Source organism: Ornithorhynchus anatinus, chromosome 1 (assembly GCF_004115215.2).
Source record: "Ornithorhynchus anatinus isolate Pmale09 chromosome 1, mOrnAna1.pri.v4, whole genome shotgun sequence".
NCBI classification, from domain to species: domain Eukaryota; kingdom Metazoa; phylum Chordata; class Mammalia; order Monotremata; family Ornithorhynchidae; genus Ornithorhynchus; species Ornithorhynchus anatinus.
The window spans coordinates 162,968,972-162,988,872 of NC_041728.1; the positions used below are offsets into that span (position 1 = coordinate 162,968,972).

The 19,901-nt window shown below is 41.4% G+C and overlaps 1 protein-coding gene across 6 annotated transcripts in view; it reads right to left on the reverse strand.

Moving 5' to 3' along the window:
- Window positions 1-19,901, reverse strand: part of MECOM (MDS1 and EVI1 complex locus) — a 681,931-nt gene that overhangs the window by 255,440 nt on the left and 406,590 nt on the right. The gene's annotated exons all lie outside the window — the stretch shown is intronic.

The window sequence follows — 19,901 nt, forward strand, 5'->3', positions numbered from 1 at the left end:
CTTCCTGAATGCTGACGGTTCTTATCACCTGGATTTTTCTCCTTCTCTGAAGGTAGTCCCTATTTCCCTAGGGATAGAATGAGGGTGTACTACATCTGGAACACACGTTTTGTTCCGGTCTTCCAACTGCTAAGCCAAATATCCGTATCCATGCTCAGTGAACTTGGAGTAAACAAAGACTCTAAGACTGAGGAAAAAAAAAATAATGAATCAATTTTAAAAGCTTCAGTACCTCAGCTTGGCCCCTGCTAACCAAATTTGGGGTGCCACTGGGCAGATCACTGGCGCGACCTCCCACATTTGGTCTGTGGCCCAATTCTGCCTGAGTTTTCACCAGCAGATTTCCCAGATTCCATTCTCTCCATAACTCTCATCTCCTGGATGGGTTATCTGCATCATCATCATCATCAATGATATTTATAGAGGGCTTACTATGTACATAGCACTTTATTAAGCACTTGGGAAAATACAGTGCAACAGATGTGGTAGACATATTCCCTGCCCACAACAAACTTACAGTCTAGAGGGGGATAAGTACGTACATAAGTGTTGTGGGACTGAGGATGGGCAAATACCAAATGCCCAAAGGTTACAGATCCAAGTCTGACATCTTCATGGCTTTATGCCTCAGGCTTCTTCAGTATTTTAAGTAGTCTAGATCATCCTAAAACACCAGTGAGGATGCATGCCAGACTGCTTGTTTTGTTCTGCTTTGTTTTGTTGTCCGTCTCCCCCGTTTAGACTGTGAGCCCGTTGCTGGGCAGGGATTGTCTCTATCTGTTGCCGAATTGTACATTCCAAGCACTAAGTACAGTGCTCTGCACACAGTAAGTGCTCAATAAATACGATCGAATGAATACTCCACTTCTCAAAATCCTCCCAAAGGCAACCATTTTTTCTCTGCGTCAAACAGAAAGCCCTAACTTTTCTTTTTTCTTTAAAGGGCATTTCATTCATTCATTCAATTGTATTTATCGAGGGCTTACTGTGTGCAGAGTACTGTACTCAGCACTTGGGAGGGCACAACAATAAAGAGACACATTCCCTGCCCAAAACGAGCTTCAGTCTAGAGGACTGTACTTACTATGCGCCAGGAACTGTACTAAGCGCTGGGGTGAATACAAGCTTATCAGGTGGGACACAGTGCTTGTCTCACTTGGGGTTCACAGTCTTAATCCCCATTTTACAGATGAGGGAACTGAGGCTCAGAGAAGTGAAGCGACTTGCCCAAGGTCACACCGCAGCTCAGTGGCAAGGCCAGGATTAGAACCCAGGTCCTGTGACCCTCAGTCCTGCTCTCCCTCGACTAGTCTACACTACTTCTTATAGAATGTATTTTTGCATCCTGGAGGAAAATAGCTGATAGAAAGAACTGGAAAAAAATCACATTCATCCCTTTAATATATGTAGTCAAAACCAAGTACCAAGGGATTGCGAACCTTTGGTTTTTCATTTAGGATCAACAATAACTATTTCTCCTGAAATTTCACGTCAGCACCACCAAAAATAAACCAATGCAATGTCAGATGACAAGTGTTTTTCCTGAAATTTAAGTAGGCAGTACATTGATGTGATAGCTTGCAGGTGTGAGAAGCATTCATATTTTGAACAGGAAATTAAATTTCCTTTTTATTAGGAAAATCAATGACATAATTACTGGGGGTAAAATATTCCTTATACTTCACATGTTCATCACAGACAATTTTCACTTACAATAAGGCAACGGAGTGGATGGAAAAGTTTGATGTTATGAAACCGTATACAGAGCTCAATAAAGTAAGCTAGAGATGGACCTGAGGATTCTTTCATGTATGTCCTCACTTTCTTGGGAAACATTCCAAGCAAAAATTAGGGACTTTGATGTTTAATACAAGTTCATTTAAACATGAAGTTAGTAAAGCAGAGGGGGATCATTGATTAGAAAATAGCTAGCTTCATAGCTACACAGTTACATAGCTATATGACCAAGAGCTCCACTAATCTGAAAAACGCCTTAAACGATGTTGAAATTTTACAGACGTGGACGCTCCAGGATTAAGATGAAAGCAAACCATTTCAGACCGAGTTCCAGGCTGAATTTCCGTTTGTCTCTACCTCATTATTAAACGGTATCCTGGAGGGCAACACCTTGTTTTATATGCAATAATCATAAAATTAATAATAACGATGGAATAAGTGATTACTATTTGCCCGACACCGTTTTAAGCACTTGGGGTAGTTACAAGTTAATCAGGCTGGACACAGTTCCTGCCCTACTTGGGGCTCACACTCTTATCCTCATTTTACAGAGGAGGTAACTGAGGCCCAGAGAAGTTAAGTGACCTGCAGACATGTGGCAAAGCCAGCATCAGAACCACCCCCCCCTGGTCCTTCTGACTTCCAGGCCCACGTTCTTATCCACTAAGCCACGTCACTTCTCTTCCACAGTACTCCTAGGCACCTACTAAATCCTGTCGGCTCCACCTTCACAACATCACCGATATCTGCCCTTTCCTCTCGGCACACAGGGCTACCACGTTAATACAATCACTCATCCTATTCCACCTTGATTACTGGAACAGCCTCCTGGCTGACCTCCCAGCCTCCCGTCTCTCCCCACTCCAGGCCATACTGCACTCTGCTGATCCGAATAGTTTTCTACAAAAATCATCAGGATATGTTTTCCCACTCCTCAAGAAACTCACGCGGTTGCCTATCCATCTCTTCATCATCCAAATACTCCGCAATCACTCGCTGGACTTTCAAGCACTCAATCACCTAACCCCCTCCTACCTCACCGTGCTACTTTCCTACTACATCCCAGCCCGCACACTTCTCTCCTCTAATGCCAACCTGCTCACTCTACCTCCATCTTAACTATCTCGCCGCCGACCCTTCGCCCACATCCTGCTTTTGGCCTGGGACTCCCTCCCTCTTCAAATCCGATAGACAATTACTTTCCAGGAATTCAAAACTTTATTGAAGGCACATCTCCTCCAAAAGCCTTCCCTGACTAAGCCCTGCTTTCCTCTTTTCCCACTTCCTTCTGCATCTCCCTGATTTACTCCTTTTGCTCATCCCCCCTCCCAGCACTACAGCACTTATGCTTGATTCTATTTATTGCTATTGTTCTCGTATGTCCATGACCCCGATTATACCGTAAGCCCGTCAAAGGGCAGGGACTGTCTCTATCTGTTACCGATTTGTACATTCCAAGAGCTTAGCACAGTGCTCTGCACATAGTAAGCGCTCAATAAATACTATTGAATGAATGAATATCTGTAAACTATTTATATGAATGCCCATCGCCCCCTCTAGGAATGCTAAGCGCAGTATGGGCAGGGAATGCTTGGTACAGTTCTCTGCACATAGTAAACGCTCAGTAAATACTATTGAATAATAATAATAATGTTGGTATTTGTTAAACGCTTACTATGTGCCGAGCACTGTTCTAAGCGCCGGGGTAGATACAGGGTAATCAGGTTGTCCCACATGAGGCTCACAGTTAATACCCATTTTACAGATGAGGTAACTGAGGCCCAGAGAAGTGAAGTGATTTGCCCACAGTCACACAGCTGACAAGTGGCAGAGCCAGAATTCGAACTCATGACCTCTGACTCCCAAGCCCTGGCTCTTTCCACTGAGCCATGCTGCTTCTCTAGCCACGCTGCATTGAATGAAATACTATTGAATGAATGTGTCTGTTTCTGGTTATATTGTACTGTCCCAACCGTTTAGTACAGTGCTCTGCACACAGTAAGTTTTCAATACATACGATTGAATGTTACAGTGGGTTTTGTAAAATAGTACTTAATTAAATGCGCCTACTACAACTCTCCATGACTGAAACTAGGGGAGATTTTGAAAGATAAGAAATTTCAAAATCAAAAATGGGAGGTGATACTTGAGAAGCAGCATGGCTCAGTGGAAAGACCCCCGGGCCAACCTGATCATCCTGTATCTGCCCCAGCACTTAGTACAGTGCTCTGCACATAGTAAGCACTTAACAAATACCAACATTATTATTATTATTATGTCCCACCTGGCTCCACCTGAGGGTTTAGACCAAGAGCCCAGCTTCCCTTCTTTACTAGTCAGTCAGTACATCAGTCAATCGCATTTATTGAGCGCTTACTGTGCGGAGAGCACTGTACTAAGTGCTGGGGAGAGTTCAATACAAGAGACACATCTCCGCTCACAATGAGCTTACGGTCTGGAGGGGGAGACAGACGTTAATATGAATAAATAAAATCACAGAAAGGTACGTAAGCGCTGTGGGGCGGGGAGTGGGGAATGGATAAAGGGAGCAAGAAGATAATTCATTCATTCAATAGTTCATTCAATAGCATTTATTGAGCGCTTACTATGTGCAGAGCACTGTACTAAGCGCTTGGAATGTACAAATCGGTTACAGATAGAGACAGTCTCTGCCCTTTGACGGGCTTACAGTAGTATTTATTGAGTGCTTACTATGTGCAGAGCACTGTACTAAGCGCTTGGAATGTACAATTCGGCAACAGATAGAGACAATCGCTGCCCACTGACGGGCTTACAGTCTAATCGGGGGAGAAGGACAGACAAAAACAATAGCAATAAATAGAATCAAGGGGATGTACATCTCATTAACAAAATAAATAGGGTAATAAAATATATATAAATGAGCAGACGAGCACAGTGCAGAGGGGAGGGGAAGGAAGGGGGGGGGAGGAGCAGAGGGAAAAGGGGGGAAGAGGGAGAAGAAAGGAGGGCTTAGTCGGGGAAGATCACCTGCAGGAGATGTGCCTTCGGGAACGCTTTCAAGGTGGGGAGGGCAATTGTCTGTTAGAAGCAGGATGTGGGTGAGACGGCGGCGGCAAGATAGAAGAGGTTGAAGTACAGTGTGAAGGTTGGCATTAGAAGAGTGAAGAGAAACAGGGTCGCAAGAATCTTTATGCACTGCATGTCTTCTTATTACTGTCATTGCTATGGTCCATCTAGTATTTTTTGTTTTATTTTGCATTTTATTGTTTTTGTTCTATCTCCCATTCTCCTCTTGTGTTCTTATACTTTAGGCCCGAAGGTTAAGAACTGAGTCAGTTGACATTCTATGTTTTTTCCCAGTGCTTAACATGAAATGGGCATATTGAAATGCAATTGATGATTATGATTAAAATCACAATAATAATAAAAACATGGAACATATTGGTTCAGAAAACACATCACCATCATCATAATAATAATGGTGGTATTTGTTAAGCACTTACTATGTGCTAAGCACTGTTCTAAGCACTGGGGTAGATACAAGGTAATCCAGGTGTCCCACGTGGGGCTCACGGTCATAATCCCCATTTTACAGATGAGGTAACTGAGGCACAGAGAAGTTAAGTGACTTGCCCAAAGTCACGCAGCTGATAAGTGGCAGAGCGGGGATTAGAACTCATGACCTCTGACTCCCAAGCCCATGATCTTTCCACTAAGCCACGCTTCTGTATTCCAGTTCCTGTAGCTTCACGTGAATTTCAAAATAAATAATTTTCTCATATAACCGAATGAGGACAGACATGGTAGAACCTGATGACAATGAATAAATACCGATTGAATGAATGAATGATTCCTAGTTCATCTGAAAGTTATGCCACATAAATTCAATTTTAGAAGTACATTTACGCTGATAGACGCACGGGTAGGAGCCATGTCTATGCAGAATACAGTATTATTTCATTTAGAATCCACTGATAATGAATTACAGATTTTATTACTTTTTAACGAGTTGTGTGTTAACTTTATGAAAAGGTGACGTGGAAGAGAAGAGGTAAATAAGTCATAAGAAGAATCCATTGGAGATCACAATTATACATTTGGAACAATGAAAGATGATCTAACTGGGGAAAAAAAACTGCAATTCGGCACAACTTTGATGTTTAATGGATGCAAAAGCACTGATCAAAAAGGTAAAGACAGCAGTTGTCAGGCAGCACTTGAAGCCCAGAACTTCTGGGAGGGCATGTGTTTCTAAAAGAGAAAAACCGATTTACACGGGCAAAACTGCCGGTCAGCCTCACAGCCAGCCTATTGGAAATCAGATTTAGGGGAATATCTGATCAGTATCTGTTTCCAGCCACGCCTTTTAGTAGAGGTCATCTTTCTAGTCATTAAAATAATCTAAGAATGATATGTACACAGAAGAGTCGGCTTCTTATCTCTTCCACGATGCACCTGGTGCTTTCCATGGACTCTTTGTTCTTGCTTCAAAAAGGTGTGCTCAAGTTATTGCAATGGCTGACTTGACATGGAAACGCAAAAATTTTAACCCTTTAATAATAATAGACACATGGAGTACCTATCCACGGATGAGAAGTACAAACCAGAATTAGCGAAAATGGCTCAGGCGAGAAAAAACAAGAAATTGAATTTACACGGATCACCACGCAATCTTAGTTTCTCATTAAATATTAATATGTAATTGAATTAAGGGCATGGCTTAGAAAGTGAGTTTTATCTTCTTCTAAGCCACTGGTTATGTCCTCCAGTCATGAGATTCAAATAGACTTTAGAGTAGGTGTCAAAAACCCTAGCAGGTCTCAGAGTGAAGGAGTCTCTGCCTTTTGTGGCTTTTTGTTCCGGACCCTCACTGATTTATGCCAATCCTTTAATTTTGCATGTCGTGTATTTTCTTCTTGAAGTCCGCAAAGACTTTTTACAAGTCTCTATTACCTTAATCAAATCAGTAAAAACAAAGCCCATAGAATAGTCCAAAGCACATTCCAGAACAAAAGAAAGGGTTGCCTCCTTTCTGACTGATTCAAGGGGGCACGTACTGATACGTGATGAACGAGCTGATCGTGGTTTACTTGGTGAACGTCTCTACATCTGTGTGGAAGCTCTTCCTACTTGTCATGACCGGTGGCTGGACGGAGAAAGAAACTTCCAGACGCTTCCCTTTAGATCTCAAAAGGAAGTATTAATCAAGCCAAAGATGGGAAATTATGACATCTAGCTACCATGGCTCAAATCAGGGGGCCAAGTTTCAGTTGATCATAGGCTACAGCTGACTATCCATCAAACAACCTATCATAACACACATTAAAATGTCTGGATTAATCAGGACCATAGCCAAGAATAATATTTTTCTGCTGACTTCAACAACAAAGAGTACAGGAGGAATTCCCCTGAAACTCTACTCCAAAAGCATTCGAGAAATTGTTAAAATATGATTAAATATAAAAGGAATTCTGCCTATGATTTAAATACCCATTACACGATTATGATGAAATGTGACACCAAAATGGAATCACGTGACACAATCCTTTAAATCAGGCGAATTCTGAAAGTGAATTCAAAGGTTTCTAGGGGCAAATTCTTCAAACTCATCGAGATCATTTCAAAAGTTAGCTTAAATTAGTCCAGTTCATTTACTTCTCTCTGCCCATTCCCTTATTATTAAACACTGGCCACCTCTAAATGGAGAATCACTTCCTGGGGGACAGCAACCTACTCCACCCTCACTCCATACTCTGCACTGCATTTCCACCTAAGTCACAGTGAGGAAGTTCCATAGGAGTCAAAGAGTCAGAGCTGCTGATAGCACCCGAATAAACAACATACACCATTCATTCATTCATTCAATAGTATTTATTGATCACTTACTATGTGCAGAGCACTGTACTAAGAGCTTGGAACGTACAATTCGGTAACAGACAGAGACAATCCCTCCCTTACACAGCCGTGCATCTCTCATAGCATGCCCAGTGCACAGGATTGTGAGTGGAGAGGTAGAGGAGGGGACAGTCCATTTAATTAATTGTGCAGTGGTATTTACTGAACACTTATTATGCACAGATTATAATACTAAGCACTTGGAAAAAGGCAACGCAACAGATTGGGTAGAAAGGATCCCTGCCCTGAGAAGCAGCGTGGCTCAGTGGAAAGAGCCCGGGCTTGGGAGTCGGAGGCCATGGGTTTGAATCCCGGCTCTGCCACTTGGCAGCTGTGTGACTGTGGGCAAGTCACTTCACTTCCTTGTGCCTCAGTGACCTCATCTGTAAAATGTGGATTAAGACTGTTAGCCTCAAGTGGGCCAACCTGATTACCCTGTATCTACCCCAGCGCTTAGAACAGTGCTCTGCACATAGTAAGCGCTTAACAAATACCAACATTATTATCATTATTATTATTAATAAGAAGAAGCTTACAGTCTTACCGACTGTACCCTGTTCTCTCTTGCAACTTCAAGTCCACATTCGGGATCACCCTCAGGTTTTTAAGAAAGCCCATCTCCAAGAAGGGGCAGAGCGGCTCAGTGTTGGGAGCAAATCATCAGAACAAGAATTTCATTATTTAGACACTCAAAGGAAACCGATCGGTATCTGTTTGGTAACTTTTTTTTATGATATTTGTTGAGCACTTACTAGGAGCCTGACACTAAATTAAGCACTCGAGTAGATATAAGCTAATCAGGATGGACACAGTCCCACGTCCCACATTAAGGCTCACCGTCTTAATCCCCCTTTTAAAGATGAAGAAACTGAGCCTCAGAGGAGTTAAGTGACTTGCCCAAGTGATTTATTTTGCCAGTTACTTTTTTTATATAATGAAAAGAGAGGAATAAGAAATTGGATTTCATTTTTCTGCCCCTCCCCCAACCCCCTTGGATTTTCCAACCAACTCAACTGGAGCTTTAAATACAGAGGCCCAGGCAGGATATGTCCTGGGTTTATTAGTTGACTGTCTACGACTAATAAACCATTATTATAGTGGCTAGAGTTTCCTAGCCTTGTGTTTCTACATGCACCGAACACCCAATAAAATCAAATGGAGTTCTATATGTAGAGGGAGAAAAGTACTACAAAATACATATCACAACTGGTATTTAGTGGACAGAATTACTGCAGTTCTGTCTACCCTGCATGGCTTGCCTCAGTAGCACCGATGCAACTACACTAACGACCCTTAATGTCTCAATCTTTAGTTCATTCTTCAATATCTAAATCTGATTGTTAAGAGTAAACCAAAGACTGATGTGAGCCTATAAAAACCCTTGAGAAGGTCTGGAATTTCAATGATAGGAAGATAAGATCATCCAATTTCTGTAAGGAAGGAAAGGGCCTAAACCCTACTTTTAATACTGGTCCGGAAGCCCATTACTATAATTACATTTTCTGCACTGATGGTAGTAAAGCGTATTTATTTAGCACCCACTATTCCAAGTGCCGGGAAAACTATACAAAACAATGAGACACATTATTTTGATAATATGATACTTATTGAATGTTTGCTATGTGCCAAGCACTGTACTTAGCACTGGGGATGAATCAAGCTAATTAAGTGGGACATAGTTCATGTCGCATATGGGGCTCACAGTCTTAATCCCCACTTTACTGAGTCATAGAGAAGTTCACTGACTTGCCCAAGGTCATGCAGCAGACAAGTGGCATTCCTGTCCAGAAGAAGCTTCCACTCTAATGGAGAACTCAAATTTGTAAATAGCTCAGTCGGAAAAAATGAACTGACCGTGCGGTACATTTTTACACATAAAAAGGGCACTGGGAGAGAGTATAAATTACATTACTACTTCTAATGTTATTCTTTTCAATGTCGGTGGTGAGAGGGAAGAGACTGTGGGGTAAATAATCCATAGGAGTGTTGAAGAACGTTAGAGGCGGCTCATGGATTGATGTGACTGGGGGGTACTGGGAGTTCCTTAGGAAAACTGGTAGATGGAGGTAAGGTTTTATGAGGGTTGGGAAGGCTGGGAGAGCTGTGATCTGTCAGATTAGTTCGGGGAGGGAGTTCCGGGCTGGATAATATCATGAAAGAGGTGAGAGAGGTGAGAAAGTCAAGGGCAAGGTTCGGGAAGAGCTACAAAATTCCCTCCTTTCATGCCATATTTATTTATTCATATTAATGTCTCTCTCCCCCTCTAGACTGTAAACTTGTTATGGGCAGGGAACGTATCTGCCGATTCTGTCGCACTGCAATCTCCCTAGCCCTTAGTATGGTATTCTGAACATACTGAGTGCTCAGTCAATACCATTGATTGATTGATTGATTTGGAATTTCACCACACACACACTGTAAGCAACAATGGCTTGAATTTGGGAATTAAGATGTGCTTCCCAGTCCATGCCAGAATTAGTTAGATTACCTGTGGTTCGTTAAATTGTTTTTTGGCCTCATCCTGGCCAGAAATTGCTTGGGTAAATTATTCAAGGAGGTCTCTATTGTCTCCTCCTTACTTGGAGACTTTTAATAAAATCTTCAATGATATTAACAACCTTGTTCTGGCTCATCTTACCTTCATCCACACAGTTCATTGTTCTCGTCTTCCCTAGGTCCTTTCTTGCAACGATCTAAAGTTCCATTCTCCTCTCCCACATACTAATTATTAAGTCCAACTATCAACGTTGGCCACATGGTCATAAAAGGAGAAACTGGAAATAGATGTTCAATTTTTTTTTATTGGAATGACATTCAGTGACACTACATTACTCAAGAATGGTGATTTGGGAAATACAGTCATATGTAATAGTATCACATGGAATGAGGAAAGTCTACTGAATACCAGGAATTATAAAAAATTAAAGCACCTTTTAACATAAACACCAAACCTTTGAAATGGCAGACAAAGTTCCTTACCCCATGTGACATATTTGAATCTCCTATACATTGTAACACTGTAATTTATATACTATTACTTCTAATGCTATTCTTTTCGATTTCATTAGTGGGAGGGAAGAGACTAGCTGGGGTAATTAATAGATAGAAGTGTTGAAGTATGTGTTTAGTATGTCAAAAGGCTTTTGGCAGGGGGACATTACATTTAGTATGTCAGTTAATGCAAGCAAAATTTCCAACTTTGCCTCAGGAAAGGAAAAGTATTTGTCAGGCGAATGATTAATGAGGTTTGCATTGTGATACAATGAGGAAAGAACCTGGTAAATTTATACAAAGACTACAAGCAGCTCAAAAGATCCTACAACAATAAGAACATTAATGGAGTCTTCAAATATTCTCAAGTGAACCAAGGCTGAGAAACCTTGATTTAAACGATCTGTTGGAAAATTTAAATAATGCATTTATCCAACTAAAACAGAAAAGATTTCCACAAATAATTACTAAGTGGTTTACAGATCAATTGATTCCTAGCTAACATAAAATACTGTTGCAGACAACCTTGTGTTTTCGTCTACAACCCAGAGCATTTTTCATTCTTTTATACATCTGTTAAATGATCAAGGAACTGATAAATCTGACTTCTGAGTTTTCAGATCACCACAAAGAGGAAGCAAATACATTTTGTCCTGCTTTTTTATCAATGACATTTTCCTGAGACTTATTCTGAGCTGAAATAATCGGGCTCCTTGACAAAGATACTTTTATATATTGCTTGCATACATTCTACTTGTGTAGGCACCTACTGTTGCATTAACAGGATCCTTTTTTAAATAAACGAGTCCCTAAAAGAGCTAGACTTACGGTGGAGCACGCCTTCCTAAACAGTCAGTGCTTATACCCTATCCCCTCAGTGAGCACTCAAAAGATATTCATTGATAACGATTCCTGGATTACCTTCTCCTAGAATAAGTAGAGGCTGCCATGGAAGAAGCTTATTGATCTCTTATCAGTGAACACTTTATCTCCAGGCAGTAATTTACCTCAGAAAATTCAGTCTATGGTACACAGTACAAGTATAGACTTCCACTAGATTGGAAGCTCCTCGAGAGAAAGGACTGTGTACAGTGACATTGTATTTACTCTCCCAAGTTCTTAATACATTGATCAGCACACAATAAGAACTCAATAAATATCACTGACTGACTGATTCCAGACATGTCAGTCAAAATTTTTATTCAGGCCAGAAATTAATATTTCAGAAGAAGGCTCAAAAACAAAAGTTTTCAACTGGGGTGTTGTGGTAGTCTTCAAAGAGTCAAGAGTCACATGGGAATAGGTGCTAACCTTTCATTCGAGTTCAGGAGAAAAGCTTACAGAGTGTCCTGAAAAGAAAGAGATACAAAGAAAGGCCCAGGGAAAGCGAAAGAAAAAGGAGAGAAGAATGAAAAAGAGAGAGAGAGAGAGAGAGAGAGAAGGTGGTAGTTTGGCGGGGATTCAAGACATCTCCATCTGACCTTCGGTTTAAACGAAAACACGGGCCTGGGAGTCAGAGACCCGGGCTCTTATTCTGGTTTCACCACTTGCCTGTTGTGAGACCTTGGGCAAGTTACTCAACTTCTCTCTCCCTCCATTTCCGCAATTGTAAGACTGAGTTGAAGTACCTGTTCTCCTTCCTATTTAGACCCTGAGTCCACTGTAGGGCAAGGATTGTGTCAAACCTGCTTATATCTATGTCAGCACTTAGTGCCTGACATATAGTAAAATCCTAACAAATGTCACTAAAACAAAATAAAAGAGTCAACCTCACAGGGAACAAAGTGATCCCTAATACAAGCAGGTTGGAGCAAGAATCCATTCTGGATTGCAGCTGGATCTAGAAAAGAACATTCTCAGCTATGATTGAGATAGAGATCTCTAAACTCAAAGTATGACAGAGGTCAGACGAGGGGCTAAGCCCTCTGCAGCCCAGCTGGAGTAGAGAGAGTGGGTCTGGAAGTCTAATCCTGGTTCTGCCACTTGTCTGCTCTGTGACCTTGGGCAAGTCATTTAACTTCTCTGTGCCTCAGCTCCCCCATCTGTAAAATGGGGATTGAGACCGTGAGCCTCACCAGGGACAGGGACTTTGTCCAACCCGATTTGCTTGTATCCACCCCGGCGCTTAGTACAGTGCCTGGCACATAGTAAGCACTTAACTAATACCACATTCATTCAATAGTATTTATTTATTCATTCAATTGTATTTACTGAGCGCTTCCTGTGTGCGGAGCACTGTACCAAGCACTTGGAAAGTACAATTTGGCAACAAATAGAGACAATCCCTGCCCAACAATGAGCTCACAGTCTAGAAGGGGGAAGACAGACTACAAAACAGAACAAGTAGGCGGGCATCAATAGCGTCAATATAAATGAATAGAATCATAGATATATACACATCATTAGTAAAATACTAATAATAAATAGGTACATATATACACAAGTGCTATGGGGTGGAGAGGGGGTAGAGCAGAGGGAGGGAGTTGGGTCGATGGGGCCGGGAGGAGAAGCAGAGAAAAAGGGGGACTCAGTCTGGGAAGGGCCCCTGGAGGAGGTGAGCTTTCAGTAGGGCTTTGAAGAGGGGAAGTATATTATTATTCTCTGTGCCTCGGTGATCTCATCTGTAAAATGGGTGTTGAGACTGTGAGTCCCACATGGGACAGGGGCTGTGTCTAACTTGATTTGCTGGCATCCACTCCACTGCTTAGTACAATGCCTGGCACATAGTAAGGGCTTAACAAATGCCATCATTACTGTCATTATAAATGTGATTCCACTGACTGCCAGTGTCCATAAAGGTCTAGAGGGAGTTGGGGGGTTCAGCGACCTGCCCGACCCTAAAAGGTTCCGAGTACAAATCAGTGGCTGCAAACCAAGAGCGATTGAGGATCACTGCTCTAGAGTTGGGTCCCAGACCCACAGTTCATTCATTCATTCGTATTTATTGAGTGCTTACTGTGCGCAGAGCACTGTGCTCCCCCACCGCTTCCTTCCTCCATCCATCCACCACCACCAGTGATTATTTAAACCTTCCTCCATCCCTCCACCAACACCAGTGATTATTTAAACAGCCTACTACACTGAGACCCAAGCCAACAATTTCCCCTCACCATTTTTTTAATGGCATTTGTTAAGCACTAACTATGGGCCAGGCACCGTACTAAGCACTGGGGAACACGCAAGCCAATCAGGTTTGGAAAACAATCCATGTGCCACACGGGGCTGACGGTAAATCTCCATTCTACAGGGGAGGTAACAGACACAGAGAAGCCAAGTGGCTTGCTCAGGTCACACAGCAGACAAGTGGTGGAGCCGGGATTAGAACCAAGATCCATGCCCGTGACGTCCATGCCCGTGCTTTACCCGCTAGGCCGTGCTCCTCTACCTCACAGAGATTTTAAAAAGACCAAAGATCTCACTGAAAGTGACAGGATGCTCGGCTTTGAGTCGGGTGGCCATATCTTTCGGGATCCATCCCACCAAATGGAAAGGCTCCTGTTTTTGGTTTGGGGGAAGGAAAGGATCTGGTGGCTGAGGCATAATAAGAGTATAATAATTATGGTACTGGTTAAGCACTTACTAAATGACAAGCACTCTACTGAGCACTGAGGTAGAGATGCAAGATAATCGATCAAGCTGTCCTTTACTTATTTATTTGTTTATATTATTTTCTGTCTCCCTCTCTGGACTATAAGCTCGTTGTGGGCAGGGATCGTGTCTCTTGTTATATTGTACTCTCCCAAGTGCTTAGTACAGTGTTTACACACAGTAAGCGCTCAAAGAGTGTGAGCCCGTTATTAGGCAGGGATTGTCTCTGTCGCTGAACTGTATATTCCAAGTGCTTAGTACAGTGCTCTGCACATAGTAGGAGCTCAATAAATACTATTGAGTGAATAAATAAATATGATTGAATGAATGAATGTATGTCCTTGGAAACTATGGCCAGAAATGCGGAAAAGAAGAGAATGATGGGTTAAGAGAAACCTTAAGACCTGCCCCATTTCACCCAAACTCCTCTGACATCCAAGTACCTGCCATCCCTATCTCCACTGTGGCTTTTGCCTATTTTTTTCCTCATTTGGCACTTCTTTATATCTTTCTTCTGTGCTTTTGGGTATTTGCTCCTTAAATTAGAATTTATTTACTACCATCTATTTATATTATAGCTGTCTACGAAATACTAGGCTTCATATAGCATAACTAGAGACACTCCCTTTCTACTAGGGTTGTCATTTTAAATCTGTTCTCCAACAAACAGAATTTGGAACCAAATGATCAGGAACAAAGTGGCTTGCTATTACAATATAAGAACTAAGATTTTAACTTTATCAATGATAAATTAACTATCCTTTAAAAATCTTATAGTTCACAACTAACAAAGGAAAGTATATGTCCACTTCTGTCTACAAGAATTGTCAAGCGTTGACGAAGAAGTTCAAAAAAAAAAAAATTGACAATCTCAGGGCTTAAAGTCATATGGAGAATAACCCCTGTTTAGTGTGTATAATTTACCACCTTCTGTTCTTCCAACAACTACTCAGAAAATAAATTTGTTAATATATATCTCAAAAACAGCCCAGAATTAATCTACTCCCTTAACCCCTTCCAAAAGGTGTCAGCCTCAAAGAAGGATAAAGTTCAAATCAAACACAAATATTAGAAACTATGCAAACACGGAAAAAAAATACTTTCGGAACTTCAGAAGGGCAGTAAACTCCCTTCAGCCTTAAGTATGAATATTCAATACCTATTGTCTTGTGAGGGAGTTTGGCCTGAATCGAGAAAGTGGGCAGTTTGCTGAAAAGAGCTCAGGCCTGGGAATTAGGCAACTCGAGTTCTAACTGTAGCTCTATCCCTTGCCTTCTGTGTGACCTTGAACAAGTAGCTTAACTTTTCTGTGCCTCAGTTCCCCTACCTGTAAAATGATGATGATGATGATGTTGGTATTTGTTAAGCGCTTACTATGTGCAGAGTACTGTTCTAAGCGCTGGGGTAGATACAGGGTAATCAGGTCGTCCCACGTGAGGCTCACAGTCTTAATCCCCATTTTACAGTTGAGGGAACTGAGGCACAGAGAAGTGAAGTGACTTGCCCACAGTCACACAGCTGACGAGTGGCAGATCCGGAATCCGAACCCATGACCTCTGACTCCCAAGCCCGGGCTCTTTCCACTGAGCCACGCTGCTTCTCTATAGCCACGCTGCTTCTCTAACTTAATGGGGATTAAATACATGTTCTCCCTCCCCCTTAAACCCATGTAGGGCAGGGACAGTGTCGGATCTGATTGTACTGTGCCCATCCCAGTGTTTACTACAGTGCTCAGAATATAAATAAGTGATTAACGAAAACTATAATTATTATTAGTTGGAAAATGAAATATTCAACATCCGGGTGGAAGGGGTTACATATCCAGTGCTTACCATTTGCAGATAGAGAACTGTAACTTCAACATTACATTTCACTGATTTTTCAATAGTGAGAAATACTCTGTAGCACACTGAGAACTGGTATGACCGCTTAGAACTCTTTCAACAACAGCAGTCACTGTATTCTGTAAATTTAATCAATTGGAACATTTCTATTGAAAGAGGAAGATCATCTTACCTCTTCCTTTAGTAGTGTCAGGATTCTTTAGATATGTTCATTAAATATCTGCTGTGTCAGCAGTGTTTACCTAGTAAGATCTTTAAAGCAACGAATGTAAGGGATGAGGGTGTGAGCGATAACTTCAGCACTATTTGACTTTGCTGTAAGAGTTTAATTCGGTTTATACAACTCACTGCCAACTTTAAGTGCTAACATTAAACTGAAATAACTCTCCAAAGGAGTTCTGAAAAAGACAGAGGACAGGACGACTGGCAAACGGATAGATGAAAGTTAAAAAATATAGTTCAAGGTTTTCCACTTTTCTGGTTGACATTACAGCATCTGTAAGGGGAAGATCACATTAACTTTAATCTCCTGAATAGGTTCATTTTGTCAAATAGTGGTGGGTGGCTTGAAACTTCACTGAAAGTTCCATTTGAGTGGGGCTACGAAAACATCGGCTGAAAACATCAGCCACTGATCCAGAAGTCCTCAACAGCTCAAAGATGCAAGGTCATTCATAATTGTCTCCATCTTTCCTTCCTCTCTCCAGAGTCTAATTACTTTAAGAAACAATGCCCTGGTTTATTTTACTAAAAATCCCGAAACTTCACTGCTTATATAGCAACAGGCCACTTCCCCTCTCATTCCCTCTCTCGGATTGAATTGCTGAGATAATCACCCCTGCTTGTTATGTTATTCGATAAAATTCCTAACCCTCTAATATTATTCTCCCTTGCTGTGGTTCACACATTTTCTTTAAAAATTCATATTTGAAGTCTTAGCCGTCGATAATTGAGTGATCAAATGAATGCAGATAATATTTGCATTGTTTTGCTGGAAAAAGATTTGGAAGCAGTCTTTAAAACAGATACACATGTGTGTTTGTGTGCACACATATACATATATACACACATTCATACACATATATGAATATATACATTCTTGATATACATGTATGTGTATATATATATATATGTTCTACATTCACCAACATTAAAAACCAACTTTAAAAACACCCTAAGAAGCTCCATGGCCCAGGGGTGAAAGCACAAGCCTGGGAGTCAGGAGGTTCTGGGTTCCAGTCCTGACTCTGTCAAATGCTAGTTGTGCGACCTTGGGCATGTCACTTAACTTCTCGGTGCCTCAGTTTCCTCACTATAAAATAGGGATTAAAGACTGTGAGTCTCACGTGGTATGTGAACTGTGTCAAACCTGATTAGCTTGTATCTACCCCAGAGCTTAATACAGTGCCTGGCACATAGTAAGCATTAAACAGATGCCATTAAAAAAATCTTACTAATTCTTAACTTTTTGAAGTTGTTCTAGGGTATGGAGGCAACCATTAGCACACCGTTAACAAGTAACCAAGTTCTTCCTTTTAATTTCCAATTTGAAACGATGAAATTAACTTGCAATTTAATCTCTTTGGCACTTTAAAAAATTGAAAAAGAATTAAACCAAAAAGATACTTGTGGGAATTCAGATAAAATGATGAATTATATTTGTTTCCAATTCCAAATTAAAAACCTAGTCATTGACTAGTAATCTAGTTTAATGGTCAGATGGACAAACCTTGAACATTATTGAATTTTTTTCCATCCATCTCTACTATTTTAGTAAATAACAGCAAAATAAACAAATCTTAAATACAGGATCACTAGTTAATAATGGTGGCATTTGTTAAGTGCTTACTTTGTGCAAAGCACTGTTCTAAGAGCTGGGGGGATACAGGATGATCAGATTGTCCCACATGGGGTTCACAGTTTAAATCCCCATTTTACAGATGAGGTAACTGAGGCACAGACAAGTTAAGTGACTTGCCCAAAGTCACACAGCTGGCAAGCAGCAGAGCCGGGATTAGAACCCATGACCTCTGACTCCCAATCCCAGGCTCTTACCACTGAAGCACGCAGCTTCTCCATGTGTAATTTTCAGAGGAGAGAGAATCTGTGCAGTAACTCACATAAAAGCTGTCATGTCAAGAAAGATAAAATCAATGGTATTTACTGAGCAGGGCGTGGTACTAAACTCTGAAGAGTGTACCCTAAAACAGAGTTGGCAGACACATCTCATGGCCTAGTGGCAAGAGCACAGGTGGGAGTCAGAGGGTCTGGGTTCTAATCCCAGCCCCAACTCTTATCTGCTGTGTGACCTTGGGCAAGCCACTTAACTTCTCTGTGACTCAGTTGCCTCATCTGTAAAACAGGGATTAAAGACGGTGAGCCCCATGTATGATAGGGATTGTGTCCAACCTGATGAGCTTGTATCTATCCCTGTGCTTAGTACAGTACTTGGCATGTAGGAACCACTTAAAAAAATACCATTAGAAAAAGTTTAGAGTTGAGATGATACAGTGAAAACTTTAACAATGTTTTTGTAAAATGTAATGAGTGCACTCTATAGTTTCTAATATCAAAATTGGTGTCAAAATTATTATTCCTACCGATTCCTGCCTTATAATGAGTCAAATTTCTTGCTAAAAAGTAACAGAGCCAAAGTACTTTTAGGGCAAAAGTTTCAAAAGAGACAGGTGAAACCCACCTGGGAATAAGATCCATGAAGCAGGAACATTACTTTTTTGCCTAACGAGAGAATCAGTATAGCCTAGTGAAAGAGTACAGAAATGGAAGTCAGGAGACCTGGCTTCTACTCCCAACTCTGCCACTTGCCTTGGAATTCTTATGTACTAAGTTCTTGCAAGAAAATACAGTAGAGATGGCATTATTATGAGCGGTAATCCTGAAAAATCATAAAACAGAAATAATAATAATGTGAACCATTTTATTCAAGTTATTTCTTAAACGCTTATTATGTTCCAAGCATTATACTAAAACCTGGTATAGATACAAGAAAATTATGTAGAACAGAGCCCCAGTCCCACAGTGTCAATGGGAGGGAGAAGGGGTATTTAACCCCGATTTTACATATGAGATAACTGAGTCATAGAGAAGTTAAATGATTTGCCCAAGGTCAAACAGCAGGAAAGTGGTCTGACTCTCATACCTGTGTTCTTTCTACTAACTTGCCACTTGGGCTTCTACGAAAGCACACGGTTCACCATTCCAACCTGGCCACCCTCTTGATCCCTGATTTGGGCCCATTTGGAGACTGGGTGACCAGGGCAACTGAGGCACATTTGAAGCATCTGGACAGTTGCAGTGCTCTTGCGTCAGGAGAACTATCTTCTTTTTCTCTTCATAAACCCTTTGCCCCGCCTATTTTCCTGTCAGCCTGCATGACCATCTATTCAAGGGGAGAAAGACCATAGAAAATCAATTTACTGAGACTATGTCAAGTTAGCAGCAACCTAATCACACAATTTGCCTTGTAGAGCTGAGACCTGTGGCAGTCAAAACTTAATAATGTTGGTATTTGTTAAGCGCTTACTATGTGTCGAGCACTGTTCTAAGCGCTGGGGTAGACACAGGGGAATCAGGATGTCCCACGTGGGGCTCACACTCTTAATCCCCATTTTACAGATGAGGTAACTGAGGCGCCGAGAAGTTAAGTGACTTGCCCACAGTCACACAGCTGACAAGTGGCAGAGCTGGGATTCGAACTCATGACCTCTGACTCCAAAGCCCGGGCTCTTTCCACTGAGCCACGCTGCTCCTCTAACTTAGTCACTTAGGAGGAAAAGAAAGACTTTGCAAAGCATCTTCTTGAACTGAATGAGGCAAAAACTGAAGCCAAATTGTTTTAAATCT